Here is a 7976-nt window from a genome sequence, read left to right on the forward strand (position 1 = left end):
AATCGGCATAAAAGCCCACGTTGGGCCTGATATGGAATCATATCAGGCCCAATGTGGGTTTTTTTGCCGATTCTTTGATTTTACTTGTTAACATCTATAAAAAGCCAAAATAAATAATGGACACCATATTTGAACTCCTTGCAATTTTAGAAATCCATAGAAATTGAAATGGGTGCAATCGGAGATCTCTAGGTCCATCAGTGGGTTTTGACCGAAACCCACTAATCGATATAGAAAGCTCCGATTGCACCCATTTTAGTTTCTATGAATTTCTAAAATTACAAGGAGTGAAAATATGGTGTCCATTATTATTTTGAAAAACCCTAAATCTCTCTTTCTTTTTTTTTTCCTTTTTTTTTGTTTAGGCTTGATATGAAGAGATATCATGCCCACGTTGGGCCTGATATCTCTTCATATCAGGCCCAATGTGGGCCTGATATCTCCCCATATCAGGCCCAATGTGGGCCTGATATTGGGAGATATCAGGCCTAGATACAACAAAAAATAAAAAAAAAATAATAATAATAAAGAGAAATTTAGGATTTTCAAAACCTCTGGTCCACCACTAAGAGTGCCAAAAATAATAATGGATATCATATTTTCACTCCTTGTAATTTTAGAAATTCATAGAAACTGAAATGGGTGCAATCGGAGCTCTCTAGGTCCATCAGTGGGTTTTGATCAAAACCCACTAATGGACCTAGAGAGCTCCGATTGCACCCATTTCAGTTCCTATGGATTTATGATGTTGCAAGGAGTCAAAATATGGTGTTTATTATTTATTTTGGCTTTTTATATATGTTTATACATAAAATCAAAGAATCGACAAAAACAACCCATGTTGGGCCTGATATGGTCATATCAGGCCCACGTTGGGCCTGATATGGTCATATCAGGCCCACGTTGGGCCTGATATGGAATCATATCAGGCCTAACGTGGGCCTGATATGGAATGATATCAGGACCACGTTGGGTCTGATATGACTCCATATCAGGCCCAACATGGGTTGTTTTTGCCGATTCTTTGATTTTATGTATAAACATCTATAAAAAGCCAAAATAAATAATGAACACCATATTTGAACTCCTTGCAACATCAGAAATCCAAAGGAACTGAAATGGGTGCAATCGGAGCTCTCTAGGTCCATCAGTGGGTTTTGACCAAAACTCACTGATGGACCTAGAGAGCTCCGATTGCACCCATTTCAGTTCCTTTAGATTTCTGATGTTGCAAGGAGTTCAAATATGGTGTTCATTATTTATTTTGGCTTTTTATAGATGTTTGTACATAAAATCAAAGAATCATCAAAAAAACTCATGTTGAACCTGATATGGAATTATTTTAATACATATGTTGCATTTCTTTGATTTGTATGTATCCTTGAATCAGTAATAGTTACATTCATAATACTGAATACATAAACTTATAGTAACTCCATTTGAGATAGTGATAATGAATGTTGTGCTGGACTGAAGGGAGATCAATTGGGATAGGGACACAGCTCCAACCCTGACCAATTGAACAAGTTATTCACAACCTCAGAGTCCAACCGAGCTTGATTTAGTCATGCAAAATTCCATTCATCATGCAGTTTTCACTACGAAGGAGCATTCCCATTCATCACCTACTGATCCATTTGTTGCAACTCAACATTCCGAATTAATACTTTTTGCAAGGAAACACACGAGAAATGGAATTGTGCAACCGAAATAGAGAGGAATAATTTATTGATCTAGGCATAGATTCAGGCAAAGAATGTATTAGAGAATCACTGAGAGTCCTGTTGGACCTGATATGCTTTCATATCAGGTCCAAGTTGGGCCTGATATGGAATCATATCAGGCCCAACATGGGCTATTTTTGCCGATTCTTTGATTTTATGTATAAACATCTATAAAAAGCAAAATAAATAATAAACACCATATTTGAACTCCTTGCAACATCAGAAATCCATAGCAACTGAAATGGTGTAATCGGAGCTCTCAGTCCATCGGTGGGTTTGGTGACTCATCGATGGACTGAAAGCTCGATCGCACCCATTCATTCTGATTCGATGTTCTGAAAGTTCAAATATGGTGTTCATTATTTATAGATGTATATAAAATCAAAGAATCGGCAAAAACAACCCATGTTGGGCCTGATATGGAGTCATATCAGGCCCAACGTGGGCCTGATATCATTCCATATCAGGCCCAACATGGGTTGTTTTTGCCGATTCTTTGATTTTATGTATAAACATCTATAAAAAGCTAAAATAAATAATAAACACCATATTTTCACTCCTTGCAACATCATAAATCCATAGGAACTGAAATGGGTGCAATCGGAGCTCTCTAGGTCCATCAGTGGGTTTTGATCAAAACCCACTGATGGACCTAGAGAGCTCCGATTGCACCCATTTCAGTTTCTATGAATTTCTAAAATTACAAGGAGTGAAAATATGATGTCCATTATTATTTTTGGCACTCTTAGTGGTGGACCAGAGGTTTTGAAAATCCTAAATCTCTCTTTATTTCTTTTTTTTTATTTTTTTATTTTTTGTTGTATCTAGGCCTGATATCTCCCATATCAGGCCCACATTGGGCCTGATATGGGGAGATATCAGGCCCACATTGGGCCTGATATGAAGAGATATCAGGCCCAACGTGGGCATGATATCTCTTCATATCAAGCCTAAACAAAAAAAAAAGGAAAAAAAAAAGAAAGAGAGATTTAGGGTTTTTCAAAACCTCTGGTCCACCACTAGAGTGCCAAAAATAATAATGGACACCATATTTTCACTCCTTGTAATTTTAGAAATTCATAGAAACTAAAATGGGTGCAATCGGAGCTCTCTATATCGATCAGTGGGTTTCGGTCAAAACCCACTTATGGACCTAGAGATCTCCGATTGCACTCATTTCAATTTCTATGGATTTCTAAAATTGCAAGGAGTTCAAATATGGTGTCCATTATTTATTTTGGCTTTTTATAGATGTTAACAAGTAAAATCAAAGAATCGGCAAAAATAGCCCATGTTGGGCCCGATATGATTCGATATCGGGCCCAATGTGGGCCCAACGTGGACTTTACGTTGATTCTTTGATTTTGCTTGTTAACATCTATAAAGTCAAAAATAATGGACACCATATTTGGACTCCTGCGATTTTAGAAATCACAGAAGAAATGAGTCGATGGGCTCTCAGTCCATCGGTGGGTTTGTGAAACCCACCGATCGACTAAAGCTCCGATTGCACCCATTTCAGTTCCTGTGGATTTCTAAAATTGCAAGGAGTCCAAATATGGTGTCCATTATTTTTTTTGGCTTATTCAAATGTATTAAAATGTGATTAAAGATTGACTAATACTATTCCTATATTCTGCCGACAGAGGAGAGAGAGAAGTGAGAGAAATATAATGAAGAAAAGAAAAACAATAGGAAAAGTCAAATTATCAGGAGGGTAAAATAGGAAATGCTTTTAAAAAAGTGCGCTCTTTGGTAAATACCAAAGTAGTGTACACCTTTTGGTAAATTCAGATTTTTAAGTGCGTCTTTTGATAAATTGCCGAAAGATCTTGATTCATATTTAAAATTATCAAATTTGAATAGAAAGCACGTGAACATATTCGATAATTTTTTAAAATTAAATTTGAATGTAAATTTATAATATTTTATTTAATTATTTATGTATGCACAGAATTCCAATCAAACTTTAATTATTTTTATATAATTTTAATTTATATATATTCAAATTAAAATCTAAATAATTCAATCTAATTTAAATTAAGTTATTTTGAACTATCGTTCAAATATCTTCTAATTAAAATTCAAACCATTGAATTTAAATTTTATTTTGAATCAAACTTAAAGGTTATTTATATTTTTAAATTTTGAATTGAATTTGAATATCATATATATTTTTGAACTCAAATTTAAATATTAATATTTTAATATTATTTGACTCGATTTCATTGGCGTTGACCATCATTATTTATAGTGAAACATTAGTTCAAATATTATTATTTTTCACATCAACGTCCAAATAAAATATTTGTTCCCAAATAGCTTATTATTTTTTTTTAAAAAAAAACAAACAACAGAATCTAGATAAAATTGAACACCGGCTAAAGGCTTTTGATATGACTAGAGTTATAAATGACTCAAACCAAGTTGAGCTTTAAAAAAAAATTGTTCGGTCTAGAAAGCTCCTACAAATACAATTCCGTAGAAAGGTCTCCAATCAAGCTTTTGTTTCAAAATTATTTGGCGAAGTAAGAATTCTTTAAGCTTGGATTAGTTTTTTTTATTGTTTTTAAAATTTAAAACTTGCTTAAAGATTGATTTCAACTTAGTTTGTTTAAATGTTATCGATAGGGGTGTAAATGAGTTAAACTGCTCGTGAGCTATTCGAGTCTCGATTTGAAAAAAAAATTTCGTTCGAGTTCGTTCCATTAAGTTAACGAGCCGAGCTTGATCCTGATTTCGAGCTCGAAAACATTATCGAGTCGAGCTAGAGCTTAATAGTATTTGGTTCGTGAGCTCGCAAACATGTTCATTTAGAGGCTCGCGGACGTATTCGTTAAAAGGCTCGCGAATATATTTGTTAAGAGGTTCGTTTACCTTACTATATATATATAGCTCGAACTACGCTCATTAAATTTTTAAACGAGCTTTTTTCAATCCGAGCTTGAGCTAAACTCGAGCTATTTAATTTTATTACGAGCCGAACTCGATCTTAAGAACTAAAGCCAAACTCAAATAGTTAATCACGGACTCACCAACTTTAGAAAAATGATAACAAATTGAGATTCATTAAGATATGCACTTAATGTCTTCCCGAAGACCTCAGACTAGACATCGATAGTAGATTCCTATTATATCTCTAAGGATTTTGAGGTAAGTATATTAAAAAATTTATTATCTATCTTAGAATTAAACGAAACTTTATGTGCAGGACTAAGAAAAGAAAAGGAGCTAAATGAAAATCTGGCGCTGAAAGCCCAAGAAAGATGAACTGGATTCTAACACATTCTTCGATGAAGATGAAAAAGCATATATGATAAGAAAATTCTCAAAAAAAATTAAATCTAACAATTTTGATAAATCACAGGACAAGAAACTTCTACAAGATAAAAGAAAAATAAGATGCTATAATTGTAATGAAGAAAAACATATAAAAGATAAATGTCCTAAATCAAAGTGCAATAATTGTTAGCAAGCATGAAAATTCAACAAGAAGTTAGTAAGGAAAAAGACCAAATGAGTCATGCATAATTAAACATTCATCAATAGTGAAGTTCAAAAGGTGTTGACAGATAAGAAAAGTCCAACAATGAGTTGGAAGGGGAAAAAATTAAGTCAAGTTAGTTATGAAAAACTATTCACTTGCAATGGAGAAGTTCAATATGTGTTGGTAGTGAAAGTCAAATAAGTCATGAGGACTGGATGCTTAGCAGATGATATAAGTTCAAGTAAATCATAGAGGAGTGTTGGACGTTGCATCAATTGTAATGTTAGGAAGGACGTTGCATCAGTTGCAACGTTAGGAAGATGAAGGAGTATCTTTTCATCTTCATCTTCTTCCCATCAAGCCATCAGTTTATAACCGATGCTTGCTTCCTATATAAATTGACGTCCAAGAACAATCAAAAGAGAGATGTGTGACGGTGATCAGTGTATGTGTAGTAGAGCGACGGTGGGCAAAGGGAACATCTGTCGAGAGGGATTTGGCTTGTGAAACTTGAAGGGTTTTTCGGTTTCATTCGTGATCTCACTTCCGACAACAGTAGCATCATTGCCTGTGGCTTCTTCGATTTCTTCTCGAGAGATCGCTGTAAGATGTTACACATTTTATTTCCTGTTTGTTTCATGATATTAGGAACAACAATGGTATCAAAGCATTAGTTCTAAGTGCATGAAAAATTCTTGGAATTTTCTCTGTTCTACCTGCGATTTTGGTACAAAAGCACATACTAACACAAGTCATTTTTTACCTGGTTCGGAGCCTTCGACGACTCCTACTCCAAGGCTCACATTCGTTGAGTGCTTTTATTAGACAATCACTATCAGTTCGAAAATAAGTTACAAAGATTTGAGTATAAGAACTAAAATGTAAATGTTACTGACAAACAGAAAGGAAATTGAAGAAGTCTTTGTTCTTCGAACTTCAGAATAGCCTTTTAGTGTCGTTAGAGCCTTTTTGGAGCAACACACGAATATGAAAGTCATAGCAAATGTTGTTCTAAAGTTGTTGGTTGAAGACTTTTATATAGGCTCATTCTGGGCGCTTGGAATTCATCCAGGTGCTTGGACCGTTACTGACGTGACAATCTCTCATTGAAACTTAATCTTTCAAGTTTATCGACCTCCGTGCGCTTGGATAGTTGATGTGGGTTCGGACAGTCGTCATGCTCCAACTTAATTTCTGGATGACTTTCTTGGTGCGAGCGCTTGGACCACTCGGGTGCCTGGACCAACTCTAGGCACTCTGACCGCCCGAACCGCCCGGGTGCCTGGCCAGACACTCAATCGGCAAAGCTGGTTTGAGCGCTCGGACCAACTCTGGGTGCCCAAAGTTCAGGCACCCGGATCCCTCCCGAGCGTCCGGGCACTCTTTTTTCAGCCTCTTCTTTCTTAAAAAAAAAAGTTAGTCTAGACAAGAAAAAAATATATTTATCCTACAAAATAAAGTTAGCACAACATAGTAAAATAGTAATAATAATTATATCCGGTCTCCCCGAGAACAGAATCTAGTCAAGGTCTCATCTTAGATTTTTCAAATGGACTTAAGCTGCACCGATGCCTACTGTTCCTTCAATCGGGAACGTATCCTCACTGAATCTCTTCTCCAGTTGCTTATTGTCGGGTTCCATGAATCCAACCAAACTTCCCACCATATATTGGGTCTCGTGAACCTATCTAGACTTTGTTCCAGCTATCGAGTTTCGTGGACCTAGCTAGATTTCAGCCTGGTGTCAGGTCCTTCAGACCTGTCAATTTCTGCACACTTGGTAAAATAATTAGATCACAAACACTTTAACTTTAATCCACTTGTTATTCATCATAGCCTGAGTTAGATTATTAATACAAATTGCACCAACACATTTATGATTTGAAACAGGCATCCTATCAATGGTACCACAAATTTGATTAAGTGGTTTTTCTCATTTGGATTTAAAGAAAATCCTATTGATTGGTGCATATATGTTATGTTCAGTTTAAGCAAGTTTGTTATACTTATCATGTATATGGATGACATATTGTATGCAAGAAATAATAAAGGTTTTCTACATAAAACTAAGTCATTTCTATCCATTAATTTTTGAAATAAAAGATATTGGTGAAGCATCCTTTATTTTAGGTATATAGGTATGTCGTGATCATTCAAGATATATTCTTGGACTTTCATAGAAGGCTTATATTGAAAAGGTTCTTGGTATATCTTGAACTTTCATAGAAGGCTTATATTGAAAAGGTTCTTGGTATATCTTGAACTTTCATAGAAGGCTTATATTGAAAAGGTTCTTCTAAGGTATGACATGTAAAACTGTGCACCTGGTGATATACTTGTGTCTAGAGGTGAGAAATTTAGTTTGCAGTGTCCACACCTTGAATTTGAAATAAATTAAGAAGATAAAATAATTCCCTTATGCGTCAGTTGTCGGAAGTCTCATGTATGCACAAGTTTTTACGTGTCCGAATATAGTATTTATAGTGGAGATGTTAGAAAAATAAGAAAGTAATCTAGGATCGTCGCACTGAAAAGCAGTGAAAAGAGCGATACGATATTTGTAAAGGATTAAAGGACACATGCTCACATCTCAAAGATCAAAACACTTGAAGGTGATTGGATATTCAGACTTTGATTTTGCTGGATTATTGAATAGCATGATGTCTACTTCAAGCTATATTTTCATGCTTGCTAGAGGGACTATTTCTAGAAGAGTGTCAAATAGACACTAGTAGTCACTTCTACTATGGAGACAAAGTCAATAG

This window comes from Zingiber officinale, chromosome 10A (assembly GCF_018446385.1).
Source record: "Zingiber officinale cultivar Zhangliang chromosome 10A, Zo_v1.1, whole genome shotgun sequence".
In the NCBI taxonomy this organism is placed as follows: Eukaryota; Viridiplantae; Streptophyta; class Magnoliopsida; order Zingiberales; family Zingiberaceae; genus Zingiber; species Zingiber officinale.